A 15,384-nucleotide genomic window follows, 5' to 3' on the forward strand; every position below is an offset into this window, starting at 1 on the left:
AAAAAAGCATACCAATCCAGACAGGCTTCAATGAAGAGCAAGAATCATAAGTCATCTTGTGCTGTTCTGTTCAGCAAACTATTTTCTTTCCAAATAACCTGTCAAAAAAAAAAAAAAGGGGGTGGGGGAAGTTGGTGACATTTACACACAAGGCAGGACAAGATCAGAATTGCAAAAAATTTTCCTGTAATAAATCTTTATTTTTATTGGAAGAGGTAGAATATGCTGTGTGTCCTGACAATAGGCAGATCAAATGCCCCTTTCTTGCAGAAGGTATAGACCTTAGGCAGGACTAAAGCATCTAAGCTTTATCAAGCCAAAGAGATCCTGAGCTATCTCACCTGTGGAGCATAAGAACCTCACCATTTAGTACTAACATTTGCCAGGATTGGATTAGCATATTGGTTTAGATCTCATTCAGTTGCATTTATTTAATTTGTAGACAAGCACCCAGCAGTTAGCTGCCGTAAGTCTTATTGGATCTATTAAAATACAGGCTTAGCCTTAAACATCAGGATCCCGATCTCAAGACCTCCAAAGCCTCTCAGAAAAAATGTCATTTAAATCCACAGGGTGCTACTGAACATCATGAAGAAGCTGAATAAATTTTCCCCAAACAGCAAAGATATTAGTGTAGTAGTATTGGAAAAACAAAGGGCAAGAAACAGGTCTAGAGAGGAAGAACAAATCATGAAAATTTCAATGCAAGATCTCAGCACTTCCTTTACATGCTCTTGTACCAATCAATCATCAGCACAATGCTATTATGCCTCAAGCAGTTAAAATGATTTCTGTAAACTGGGCCTAACACAGCTAAAAAGCTGTGTATTTCATCATGGCATACCTGTTGTTAACTGAGAACATAAATTTTCAATGTAGCTTTTCCATATACTCTCAGAAGGAAGCCAGGAAATTTCAGTGAGCCTTGAAAGCTGAGTTTATGTCACAGTGAAAAACCCCAGTGACCCGATTTATATACAAATACTGTTTATATATAAAAATCAAAAGAACAAAGATGTGAAAACACAGACACTTTCACATGCTGGTTTTTAAAAGGCTACACAACTTTTCATTTCTGCCAGAAGCAGCTTTTGGAACATCTTAAGTCACCTCCACAGTGGAGCAAAGTATGTCCAGGATCCTTCAGGAAGGAGTTTCTAAATAAATGCTGTACACAGCAGCAATGTGTACAAACCAGCCAATGATGACTGGATGACTTCCTACAAGGGAAGCAGTAAGAACAAACCGTACTTTAAGACCACTCATAATATTCTGGTTCCTCCAACCATTCAAGTGCTGAGTTTCTGTACCTGCAACCAACTTAACATAGACTTCAAACACCCAAAACGTAAGGCCTGATTTGCCAGACTGGCACCTGCTGAGAAATCTGCCTTCTGCAGAGCAAACCCATTATCTAGCCACAATGGAAGTCAGTGTCTGAAAGATTTTTCTGATAATCTATTAATACAAATTGTTTTCCATAAGCACAAAAATTTTATCTTTACATTTATTCCACAGAACAAGGTGGGAAGGAAAAATACAAGTGTCAGATTTAGTTATGTATAAAAGAGATAAAATGTAGCCACAAGATTATTATAGACTTCAACCATGTGGTTTGTTCCCTCTTCAGCAATGTAAATCTTCCCTCTTAGACTTTCTAAAGCATCAAAGAAGCAAACAGGTTTGCAAGCAGGCAGAAGACTGCCAGGAACTTGGACAGATTAAATACAGTGACAACAACCTGTCAGATCTTCCCACCAGACAAGCACATTCTCTGACATAAGAACCATTTCTTCTCTCTACTTACGTGTTTATAGAAAGTATTGTCAACTATCATTAAAAGTGTCTTTAAAACAAATTTAGAAAAGCATCCAAAACATCACCATAAACTAGAAAGTTCTTCCACTTCAAGCCTCCAAACAGGGAAAAAATAAAAGCAGTTTTTCAAAGTAAATCTGGAAAATTCTACTAAATTTGAGTACCTTGCAGAGCTTGCTCTTAACTGGGTAAGATTGCTTTGGATACTTTTCTGTCAGCAATCAGGGGTTACTACTGTTTCCAAATGACATTCCTCTTTGCCCCCATTATAAATGATTAGTCAGGCTTTTTTGTAAGAACAGAGGGGAAAAGCTCTGTAACCCTTCATGGTCCTTCAATGAAATTTGAATGCAAGGATTCCTGTACCCGAAAAGAGCTCTACTTGTGGAATTACAACCTTGATGATTGCAGCATTTAGAGCTGGCACTGCTACTGAAAGGGTAGCCCTGACCTCTTCCTCATTCACTCACTCATTCCTGAACCCAGCTCCGCAGTCCTGAAGCAGAAGCACTGATCTGGTCTAAACCAGATCTGGGCAAGCAAATTTAAAAGTTTCACATTCGGCTACACACATCAAGGCATAAGATCTAGATTTGGCTTCTATATATTAAGAGGTATTTACGTTCAAGACAGTGCTGTGCCATAAGCAAGAACGGTGCAAAACTTGCGATTACGGATGATCTTAGAGGAATTCGCATCTTATTAGGTCTACTTCAATTCTTCAAACCAGGAACAGTCATTTCCAAAGAACTGAAATAGCAGAACTAAAACCACAGAAATCTTAAACACCATTAAACTTAAAATGTTTCCCACAAGCATTCAGATTACATTAAAGACTTAGCAACAGGCTAGAGGTGGTCTCAAAAATATTATGACATGTTTTCAGTAAACCATCGCTTTTCAAATGAGTCGTAACTTTTCTTAATAAGTATTTACCGACAGCTGTCTACATCTAATTGCACCTAGTCCACGGCAATTTTTTAGCAAGTTTTCTTAACATTTTCTTGGGATATTAAGTCAAATCACGGGCAAAAAATGAACTGAAATACTGAAAGCTCCCTTTCGTCACCAAAAAGTCAGTCTATCAGAAGATAATAGGCAAGTAAAAAGGCCTGCTTCAAGTCAGAAAGCTTTAACAGAGCTGTCCTAAGGCTATTTTGGCTTTTCAACTAGAGCAACTTCTCCAGTATGTTCTCTGAATGGAAGACTAAGTTCTGTGAAGATGTTTTACCTTCATATACCATAAAGATATAAAGGCTCCTTGTATTACATCACTCTTACCTCCTCTGTAGTGCCCCAGTACATCTGACATACACTATTGCACTGCTTTCTGTTAAAACAAGGGAAAATGGATTTTCTTACTCGTCAGTAGTTTTGACAACAGCCGTTTGCACACTATCTTCCACCAAAATGCAAGGGCTTACAAAATTTATAAGAACAGTAATCCCATCATCAACAGCATTCTATATTGATGAAATTTATTAAGCTCCCTCTCCCACAAAAACATATTTTTTTGAAACAAAATTGATTTTAACAAAAATTAATCTTTTTATACAAAGATACAGGGATGCCAATGGAAAAGTGACTAGAGTGACCAAATTTGTACTCTTTTCACGCAGAGTGCTGCCCACAATAGGTTCCTGGGATTTGGTTTACTTCCCAGAGCAAAGCAATCAGTCCTGATTCTGCTTTTCCCACAGGGATTCAGCTCATGCTACAGCCAAATTCTGCTGCTGCCCAAGACTCTTGCTGTTGTAATACAGATGTTACGGATCTTACTTCTTGGCACCTGGTTCACAGAGAAGAGGTGCTGGTACCAACTTAAATGAAGGGACTGTATTTCAGCAACAGAAATGCTGCTGCTTGCAGCATCCTGCTCTGAGAGTACTTAAAGGCTGCAAGGGTAAGATAGCTGAGAACTAAACATAGATTTAGTTTATATGCATATTTATCTATTTCTGTTATATATTTTTCTTCTTATACGTACACACACATGCACAAGGTGTGTGTATAGGTGTGTATTATTTTCAATACTTATTAGCATCTCTGTTTAGCCAAAAACAAACATAAAATGCTTAATGTAATAAAATACCCCAACAGTTGTTTGTGTTCCTTTGATTTTTTTCCTGAGATTTACCTTATACTTTGTTGTTAGTCTAAATTAGCCAATTGAAAATCAGTTATATATTAGAATAGTAACTTATTTTTCATAACATAGAAACAGAGACTAAATAAACTAACTACTTCTTAATAGTTATCAATATCATCTAATTGTTTTAATAGCTTCAGAATTATTTTTGTCTCATACTGGCCAACTGGAATAGCACTTTCAAGATAGCACTTGTTTCTGAGAAAACAATCTTAGTTAGAAATCTCTTCATACTAGAGATTAAAAAAGATAGTTAAATTGAGAGTTCCCATTTGGACAATTCTCAGGGTGAGATAACATATTACAGATGTTCAGATCGTATGCAATACAAGCACTAACAATTTCTGTACAGACATGACAGGCAGGGCTTTTGGAACATGCATCACAAACAGATAAAAAAAAATTATTAAATTTACGAGCCAAAACTATTTAAATGAGTCAATCTGGTGCTTTTTAAAGCACACTGTTTTGTTTTAATGTAATACAAGAGATCACTATTTCATTTTTTTCTGGTTTTGGGTTTTTTTTTAAATAACAATGCAAAGAAAACAAACGAACAATCTTTTTAAGTACCTTTTAATTCCCTGTTACAAGTAACTTGACAGTCAATTGAAGTGATTTTGCACTACTCAGGTGGTGTTGTGCTACTTGGGAACTGTTAAACAAACAGTAGGCCAAATCAAATGTCTCACATAGTTATACACATACATAGAGTTACAGCAGTTCCCAGTTCACAAACCTTGTATTTAAGAAAGGCTTGTTTCCACGGAAAAGCCCCTTCAGTAATGAAAGTGATGGATTGAATTTTCACACTATTTTTTAAAAATAATGAAGTTTTTTTTAAAAAAAAACACAAAACCATGCCAAAAAAGCTCAACAACCCCTCCCCCCTCAAAAAAAAACCCCAAACCCCACAGCAAAACAAACCCAAACCTACAAAGAGAAGTATTACCTTACCAGGAAGAAGTCACCCATTAACTCATGTTGTCTTCCACTTTGGTAGCTCAAGATCTTATTTCCCTACTTAACCAAAAGCTGTTTAAGTATGTTCAATTAACTCAATTCGCAAATAACATCACAGTATTTCTTCAGTTTATTTGGTCTCCATTTCAGTATTAAACTGATCCTGAGAAAATACTGTATGTAATTTATCTTACGTGCCATATAACTCTAAATAGAATAATAAATGTAACATGTAATTTCTAATTTGATTGCAACTGCTCAACAACCACTGAAAAATTCAGACCAAGAGACTTGTATCAATTTTTTAAAACACCGAAACACACTCAAGTCAGTAACAACTCAAAGTATGGGCAAGATTTATAGGAAAACAAGTGTAATGACATCCACCATAAGAGATCAGAAAATGAAACTCTTGCCTCTCTCTCTTTACAAACCCTAAAATATTGTTAATGTTGAAATTAACATTCAGTACAAGACATCAAAAAACACATACAAAAATCAGAAGTGATGCTTCTCCTGTATTTCTAAGACAGGAGAAAAAAGAAAAAAAGATTTTAAACTACCGGGGAAGGTCTGCAGACCATTTTAAAGGATTCTGCATCACGATACTACAGATGTTATCATGACTGTCAGTAAAAATATAATTTTCCTGCCTTTCTCTGGGACTGATTTAGAGTTAAATATTTTTGTCTAATCTTCTGATTATTTTCTCTTTATTTCTATTAAAACCACTTTCCTACTCCAGACATAATGGTCAAGCTACTGGTAGCAGCTCCTTTACATTCAACGAGCTGCTAAAAATAACTTCTATAGAATTCTTTGCCTATCAAATCATTATTGTTTTTTCCATTGAAAATCTTGTTGAATTTAACATATTTCTACAAAATGTCTCCAATAAAAGCCAAACCTGTTTGTTTATACATCCTTATTGTGTTTACACAAAAAAAGATTCACTTTAACAAGACTTGTTGCAGCACACATGGCTACAGCACAGTACATTTACTTTAGTTCCCTCAAAATATTTCTCATCCAGGTGCAACCAACAGTCCAAGAGCCACAATTAATCCTTCAGAACATCTTCATCTGGCTCGCTGTCTTCTTCCCACTATCCTTTCCTATAGGCACGTTGCAGCAATAGGTAATCTGATCCACAGTGAGCTCTTTGTTGCCAGCTTTCTCATGGGTCCCACAGCTCCTTCCACCACACAACAGGCACACAGTTTGTGAGAAGATGAGAAAGAAACTTTCAGGAAAGACGCAAGGCATCTTTCAGTGAGCAAGCAGCCACCACAACAGTTAAACTGTCTCAATCCTAAAATTCCTCAGCAAAGGGGCAATTAAAGAGGAAAAGTCATAATTTGCATACTGTGACACACACTTGTAGTCTGCTCCTGGCTACTGTTTCCAGTGATATATATGATGGCGGCAGATCCTGATCCATATGTCGACCAATACTACTCACATCAATGCAATAAATCCAGTCATATGACAAACATGGAGGGAAAAGTTATAGTGCACTTAATGCCATCTCCACAGTGACCTCTGTTGCCTATTTGACTGGAAAGACCAGAAACAGTTCTCTCCAATGTACTCTAAATAAAGCTCTTCAACATGCAGCGTTTAAACAGTTAATACTGCTGGAACACTGACTCATTTTCCAGAATGTGTTTTACTGAAAACAGTTTCATTTCAATTCAGAAAACACAGAATGGCAATTGTATTGAGCACCTGTATATGCTTTAAATCCCTCCTTGGCCTTCCATTTCATATTTAGCTCACAAACTATCTTTGCTTGGCAAGTTCTTACCATTTTCAGTCTTACAAAGACCTTTCCAGATCTCCTCCTCTTGTGACAGAAGTAGCTAAGGCAAGTTTCTGAAGCTCTACAGACAGCCATTGCCTGTTCTCCTCCCAGCCCGCTTTTATTCCTTTTCTTCTAAGCAAACATAGCCTGTGTAACTCATGCATATTCAGTCCACATCAGTCTCATTTTGAGTAGATATACCCCATAAATAATATGCCTGAATACAGTTATAACCACTTGCTCATATGCTTGAATTTACACCCTTGTATGCATGGGATACAACTTCAAAACAGCAAAGCAGACTCTTGCGTTAAGTTTTTGTGTTGCCCTTCACTATCTGTCTGCTATCACCAGTTTTTGGTTTAAGTCAGTGCAATTCTAAATATATCATATCTAGATACAGTCTAGTCATTCCTTTTACCTTAAGCAACTCACACAATGCTGAGAACATGGATACCATTACCTTCTCTAGTATTTCAGAGTTTCCAAGACCATCAAGCTGCAAATAAGGGACTTTTAACTGCAGGAATACAAGGCACTTAAAAGTAAAGCAAGCAATATGAAAGTATGTTACTTTACCTCTTATGTTGGAGACCTTGAAAGTGGGAGGAGGAGGATCCACATCCTATCTATATGCTTTTAAAAGTCTGAGGTTTGCAGGTATTTCAGGCTATTCAGAACTCTTGCTGCCTTCTCCTTGTCCAGTCAGCCCATCTTACCAATGGCACTGGTTACTGTCTGTCCTCTGGGCTCAGCTTAAGTCTTTATCACTATAGCCACATGCTTAGCTAGAATGGCTCAGCTACACTTGCCCTTCTCTGTGGGAAGAAAAAAAAAGGAAAAATCCTGTCATATCAGTCAATAACCCTGGTTTGGAAACCCGATACATTTTCAGCAAAAACATTAGAAAAGAGAGCCAATGTCTCTTCTTGGGCAGAGCAACTATTAAAAAAGTAATTCAATTCACTTGCTCTGAGCAACTTCAGATATCTCTCTCTCTCTCTCAAATCGGTATAATATAGATGTTAAAAAGCTTATACATGAAGTTAAAAATCTGTAACTTCACCAGGTCCATAGCAGCTCTATTCTTTCCCATGTACTTTGAATTATCTCAGTTTACTTCCTAGTCTCAGTTTTTCAGTAGGACCATACTGCTGCCAGGTCTTTGTTACACTGTTACCTACTCACTGAGCAGTAGTTTTAATGATTATTTTAGGATCTGTTTTACCGTAAAGCTTTTGTCCATTTTCTAATTTTAATAAGCAAATTTTTGTTTAGTGACCCACACACCAGGTGGTCTGAGTGGGAAAGTAAGGTACCTTTTGTAAATACTAACAAAGCAGTGAAAATTAACGAACCGTAAAATACAGGAAATTAACTTCTCATCAGATCATCAATTTATCTACCCACCTAAATGAGTCTAAAATACCAGCTTCAAGCAGTCTGCTGTTCTAGGGACACTCAGCTGCCACTTCATTTAAAGTCTGTTTCCTTAGCAACATTATAATCCATCTGGCTGCAGAAAGCTAAATTCCCAAACCATATCCTCCTGTACACCGGAAATAGGCTCAAAAACATTTATATTTTAAACAGCATACAGTCATCATGATTAGTGAGCATATAAATGAATCTGGAAAGGCAATAATGTTCTTAACACGCACATACACATGCAAACTCTCCCTGCTCTAACCTGAATAAGTGATTCACGTACTAAGAATGACACACAGTCTTCAACTTCTAGGTGTTACAATAGCATCCCTTCACTGACACTGCAGTCCTAAGCAAAGCTGCACAAGACCTAGTCCTGGCTCTGAGAGGGAGAGATCTCATATATCATCTTCCGCCAAAAGTTTCCGAAATTAAAACATTTCTCTCATCTTTGTTCCACCATGCCCAACTGAAGGAGCCTTCAGAACTACACATGGTCAATCTGCTCTTTTAAGACTTTTCTAAGAGAAGTAATTTGAAAGACCTGGGATGCAATGCTATTAATGGCAGCCAAAAAAACCCAATGAAAGTTGATCACATTACAAAGTAGAGCCACGCTTGTCTTAAAAATACTTACTTTTTAGGTTTTTCCATCTAAAACTATAAATATCATCTGTATAAACTAAAATAAAAATCCAGTCCCTAACAGTAATGTTTAAAAATTAAGAGCATAAAAATTGCAAATCCAAAATATTCAGGAAAGCCAATTCAGTGACTGAAGGGTAACTAGCAATTCCCCAGTGCCATAGCCAAGCTAAGATGAAACTGGGTAACATCAAGCCTTCTACGATCAGGATGAACAGATACAATTTAAAATGGCAGAACACATCTTAACTGTATATAATTTTGCTTGAATTTGGAAACTCCAATCTGGCAAAGGAAATTCATTTCTTATCTAACAGGCAAATTAATCAGTTACATAGAGTGGAACAACCTCTTCATTGCCTACACCTCACAAAGACACATCAACAGGAAGCCAGTCTTTAATCCACAGAACAATTCTGCCATGCAGTCAACCATTTCAATGATAAACCCACATAGCTTTGCCTGATGCTACTGTACAGTAGTCGCATAGAAGTCCATGCTGCCTGACCTGCTGACAGCAGCTGAAGAGACATTTTAGCTTTCATAAACCAGGAGTTTCCTCAGGCAAGGAGCCAAACAATGCTTCTCATTGCTATTCATTTGCTAGCATCCCTCTAGAAAGTACTTAATACAGTAGCACTTACTCTAGATAACCTGATGCTTCCCTCAAACAAGTCCCACCTGACTGCTGACTACAAACAACACTTCTTAGAGGCTTTGGTGGTGGTTGGTTCCAAGAAGCAGGCTGACTATATCAGACAGAAATAATGACAATTCTTCATGTCTTTTCTCCCAGGTGGAGGAAGAAATGGGTCAAATTAACAAATACTAGTCTAAAATCACTTATATGTTCAATCATATATACGTTCTATCAGTGACCACAGCAAGTTCTCAGGAAACAGGCTGTTAATCAGCTGGTACATACAGTTGATTACATACATTCTAGAAAACATTTTCAAAGAATGAGTTTAACCTTTTTCATGATGTAGACGACAGCTCTTTGAAATACTTAGAACACAGCGGTGTTGCAGTCCCAGACTGGCTCACTAGTGAACAGGGTAGGCCTTTTGGCAATGTCTGGCAACTTTACTAAGTGCTCATCAACATGAAGCCCCAACTTAAGATCTTTAAGAAGTCTGTTTCCTTATTAGCATCTGGTTTTCCACACATGCACACTTTCTTCCTACTAGGGCTGAGACTGATCTCACCTAATTTCAACATAGCTTTGAGGTAATCACATAAGCTTACTCAGCAGTCAGAACATGCATTTCTGGAAAGCAAATTCATCTAAACTGTTTCAGATATCCATTTTAATTATCTTGTTTCTTAAAAGTACTGTAATTGAACTCCACACCTCTATGTATCTATGTTGGTCTGCATACATCTGTACTGCCTGAACAACTGATCCAGATGTATGCTTCTATATAAGAGACGCATAATGCTTAACAGGTGCATTCCACAATTCTGTAGTTTCAGAAAACTACAGAAATTGCCCTGTCAACGGCTGACACCAGCATACCCCAGAAGAAATTCACTAGCCCCTCACGCTTCCTGGAGTTAGGATGCTGGGATCCTCTGTGTGCTCTGGAGCTTGCCAGGAGTCCAGGAAACACCATAATGGAATTGAGATCATCATTCTAGAAGTGGGAAATCCTGGAAGATCACTGAAGTAACTGATCAGTCCCTAAGCCAATGCCTGTTTTGTATTCATTTATACTGTCATGAAGAAATGAAGAATCTGATTAATTATTCAAATAGCTGCATACCCAGGAACAGAGAGAGACTTTGAAAACAGTGGGGAAACCAGAGAAAATATACAGGGGCTATTACATTTCCAGCCTTGCTGACAATAGCTCAAAGTGTATCACCCTATTGCCAGTGTACCATGAAGACGGTTTTTCAAGTCTATCATTTGTGATGGCCTTGAAAACGCGCATTTAATCCAGTTCATTTGGATCTAGAAGTTTAACAGCAGAAGTGCTATTACCTGAGATTTCATGCTTTGGTTTGGTATTTCATCAGAAAAGATGAATGCAGTTGGAACTTGCCTTCTTATCTTATCAAAATGAAGGGAATGGGGAGGGAAAAGGCTCTTAACTTCAGTTAGCAAATGCACTCAGGTCCATCTCTATCCTCGTAATAAATGCAATAAATGCCAAATCTTATGGCAGATGCAGATGTCCCGATACCAGCAAGGCATAGAACAACCTCCCCCTGTTATAAATACTCTGAACATGCCTTTATGAGTCAGTATTAAATATTGCCAAATTTCTTTCAAATGTCACCTCCTTATCGTGACACACTTGGAGCCTGAGCAGACATGCTGAATGAATTCAGTAGTGTGAAGGATGGAATTAACTTCTTAGCTCTACCAACTCATGAACCCTTCAAATCAGAAATAAGGCAAGAGATCTGAGGCTCCGCTGCTACTCAGTTGATTTTGCTACAAAAATAAACAGGTAGTTCCTCTCCAGGCCACACACAATTTTTTCCAGAGTATTCAATACAAGCACACAATGGTCTGGGGTATCAGTGTGCATGTGTGCATTTTTGAGAGAATGGAAGTGCAAACATAACATGCATATTCCTTCAACATTTCATGGCATGTCTTTGGCTAGATGCTGGGAAGTCTGGATTTTGGTTTGGAAATATTTTTATTGTTTCTTAAAATCATTTTGCTACTAAGACAAACCATAGGAAATGTGGATACGAATACAATTTGAAATCATTATCTGCACTTTGGAGTTTATATATACAAAAACATATATGCATACAGTTAGTGATACAGAAATCAAAATATCTTGAATACATTATGTGCATGTATTTCTAAACACATCCACAAACATCATGTAAGACTCCAGAAAAATGTCTAAGAGAAAATTCAGAAGTGACAACTGACAGAAGAGCCTAAATCAAAATGATCAGGTAATAAAAGGCTTGTTGGAGTATTATCTACTGAAGATAAGAATTTAATCAACATATAATATCATGTCTTTTCAAATTACTTTTCAAGTCCTTGACAAAAAACCCAAAAAACTTGTCTATTTTTCACAAGATATCACACTCTCTTTTCTATCATTATACACAATGAACCTTGTACAATTCCCTGAAAGGGATAATTTTGTGAATTACACTACTGATGCAGAAAACTTGTAGCAGTAACCATTTCTAAGTAGTATCAGGTTTTGAAGTTCTAAGATAGCTTTAGAAAGACAGGATTATTACTTTGCAATTTGCATTAAAAACATATGCTTTTTCTCCCGCTCTGTTGCAAAGTTTTCCCCTTGTGATCAAAGCAACCCAAAGTGAACACCTCTTGTTTGTGAACTTTTTTCTATCACTTTTTTCCCCTTTTCCTGTTTTTAAAATGAGGAGATAATTACCACACTATCTTGTGCAAGCTAAGACAATTTAATATCCTGAAGAACTGAGGTATTATAGGGATGAACACCATCACAGAAGAAACACACATTAATTATTAAGCATTCAGAATGGGTTGTAAATAAGGCAGGTGACCATATATTGTATAATGACAACAAAATAAAGGACTGCAAAGGTGCTCACTAAGGATTAACCTTACCTAAATGTAGCTGTCCTAAAAGCCAGATAGCAAGGCTACAAGAGACATTGAGACTCTCACGACACAAAGCAGAGAGACACTGAGCAAGTAATTCAGCCACAGGTGGGATAAACCACTTTCCGGACAAACTTATTTTTCTCCACTGACTGTGCCTGGAAGGCTAGTTGAGACTACCTCAATACCACCATAGTTCTCTGCAGATTATTTCCAACAGATCCCTAAAAGGTATCTTATTGTCAGTGGGTTTCAATTTGCTATGCAGGGGTCCATACACCTAATGAGGCTGAAAAAAAAAAAAAAAAATCACAGGATAGCTAGCTTTCAGAAGCTCTGATGGCAGACTTAGATTTACCTCTTAAACCACCAGCATCCATTCACTGCAGATAATGACGCAGGTACCTGCTGGAAAATACAATGCATGATCATGTGGGAGAAAGAATGGAGAAATTTCAAATATCTCTGTTTCAAAAAACAAGGCTAATGAAAGATTTTTATTTTGCCCACATTAAAAAAAAAAAAAAGTAATTCAACCGATTTGATCAGCATGCTACTGAATAAGGTCTGCAAGACTGGCTGGAATTGTTTTTTACATGTTTGGCAAAAGTTATATATATTCATGACAGTGTGTTATTAAGCATCTGAAAAAAATCTGTTGTTTTTAATGAGCACAAGAACCAGATTCTTCTTGGACGCTCACAGCAAAGGACGAGGGACAATGCGCACAAGCTACAGTATTGTTAACTCCAGTTAGACCTCAGGAAAAAAAAAATCATAGCGAGAGTGGTCAAACACTGGAACAGGTTACTCAGAGAGATTGCAGAATCTCCATTCTTGGGGATATTCAAAACTTACATGGACATGATACTGAGCAACCTCATCTAACTTTCAATCTGGCTCTGCTGAGCAGAGTGTTGGCCTGCGTGACCTCCTGAAGTCTCTTCCAATCTCAATTATTCTGTAGTTCTGTGCTGCAGCCTCCACTCACTTGGGCTATAACAGCGATTATTCCTTCACCACGGCCTGTTAAATCCAAGCACTGGATCTGAAAGCCTGTTTCCCCTTTGCTTTCTTGACCTGATCTGCTTGGCCAGCTGACCTGACCAATGCAACGAGAGGGCTGCAAACCAGATTAGGGTAAAATATTCTAACTGGCCAATTAAAGTGACTAGCAACTAAAAATTACATACAAAAATCAACCAAGAGAAGGATCTGGCAGAAAAACGCTGGAAGCAGCTGGGCAACAAGATGGCCCAGAAGAAACAGGTCAGTAAGCGTAAAATATTGCAGGGAAAACAACAATAACGTCACCAGACAGCATTGCCCTGTGGACAACAGAATGGAAGCCCTAAAGTTTCACCATCCTCAAGTCATCGATATTGTATTATATAAAAACTATGAGGTAATGTGGGTCATTTTATAATCCATGTATAAAGCATGCTATTTCCCTTCACTGTCAATCCACATGGATCACAACGTACTGCTACAGCTCAGACAGATCCTCTAAATGACAGTTCAGGCTGTAACTAACTCTGCTGAGGACATAGGAAGTGATCAAAGATACCCTGGGAAAAAAGAAATACTCCCTTTGCTGCCATTTGGTTTAGGAATAAAAAAAAAAATCACTCGGAAAATTACACACCCAAAAACTATATTACAAAATGAATGCTATTAAGGTTTGAAAGTCAAGCTCTGAAGACTTGAGAAGTAGCAGTTATAGAACTGTAATTAAACACTATGACATAGGCTTTAACTACATGACTAAATACTACTTATCCACACACAATCCAGCTTCCCTTAGAAGGCCCAGTGCTCACCAAGATGAACAACTGTTCAAAACCTTGCTTTCTCCACAATTGTGTGCCACCATGTCATATTTAATCAAGACAATTCAAACCTTGCTTTAGTAACTGCAAGGAGGAGAAAATCAAGGAAGAGATGCAAAAATCTTAACTATCCACTAATTTTGGTCACCCAATTTGAGATGCTAAGTGCTCTGAAAAAAATCAGATCCTAGATAGTATAAACCACAGCTCCCAAAGGCCACATCACCACCACTTCAAAGCTTTAAATTTCCAAACACTTTTGTGCTTATGTGGTCTTAACAATATTCTTTTAAACACAGCTTGTGTATAATATACATCTAGATTGAGGTAAATTAGCTTACAGTTATGCAAGAGATTTCTCTAAGTGCCATTCAAACCAGTGGGACTCCTCAGACACTTCAACACATGCCTAAGTGTAAATACCTTACTGAATCAGTGCTTTTACATAGAGCACAAGAAAAGGATAGCTCACCTTTTTCCTAAAGTACATGTTGAAATGTCTCAATGTTAACATTTGTATTTATGAGGTTTCATTCAAATGAAATTGACTGGAATGCCACTGCAACAAGCTGTCTGTTCAGGAAAGTAAAGCATTTACTAAGTCCCATCACATACATAAGGTTTAGGTAAGTATCTAAGCATTATCCTCAACTGGAAAGGAGGCATCTAAACAGTTTTCCTACTTAAGTTCACATTGCACTACTAGCTAGGTTAGCAAAATAATGGCTGCCAGCAAATACAGAGAAAAAAATACACTGTTCTATTAACATATAAGTTTGAGAGGCAGTACAACCTGACAGATCAATTTTTAATCTGAGATTCTAGAAGTAGGATTCCTTAGATAGTTACACTTCCTCTTGCCTTACTCTCTTCATTTGAAAGAAGTCTGACGTCCTTCATAATTGCTTTGAAATTTATTTATGAGACTATTATGTGAGATTAACTATCAATACCCAAAAAGCAAGCACAGCATAAAACACAATGCACATGGATTTCATTATTAAACCAAACGGTGAGATACTGCAAAAATGTGAACCAAAACACACACAGAATGTTATGCAGCACACAGGTTTTGTTCATAATTTCAGTAACTAAAAAGACAGCAAGCATGGTGAGAGTCCACAATGATTTATTTTAAGCATCTTGTGTAATAATTTCAACAGGCTAGCAATCT

At 37.4% G+C, this 15,384-nt stretch overlaps 1 protein-coding gene across 10 annotated transcripts in view; it reads right to left on the minus strand.

Annotated features, from left to right (window-relative positions):
- GPR63 (G protein-coupled receptor 63) overlaps window positions 1-15,384 on the minus strand; it is a 31,039-nt gene that overhangs the window by 12,766 nt on the left and 2,889 nt on the right. For 8 of the 10 annotated variants that reach the window (XM_054820282.1, XM_054820283.1, XM_054820274.1 and 5 more), the window contains exon 2: window positions 13-98. The gene's annotated coding sequence lies outside the window, so the exon portion shown is untranslated. The other 2 variants (XM_054820281.1, XM_054820279.1) reach the window with 2 other exon arrangements.

Source organism: Grus americana, chromosome 3 (genome assembly GCF_028858705.1).
Source record: "Grus americana isolate bGruAme1 chromosome 3, bGruAme1.mat, whole genome shotgun sequence".
NCBI classification, from domain to species: domain Eukaryota; kingdom Metazoa; phylum Chordata; class Aves; order Gruiformes; family Gruidae; genus Grus; species Grus americana.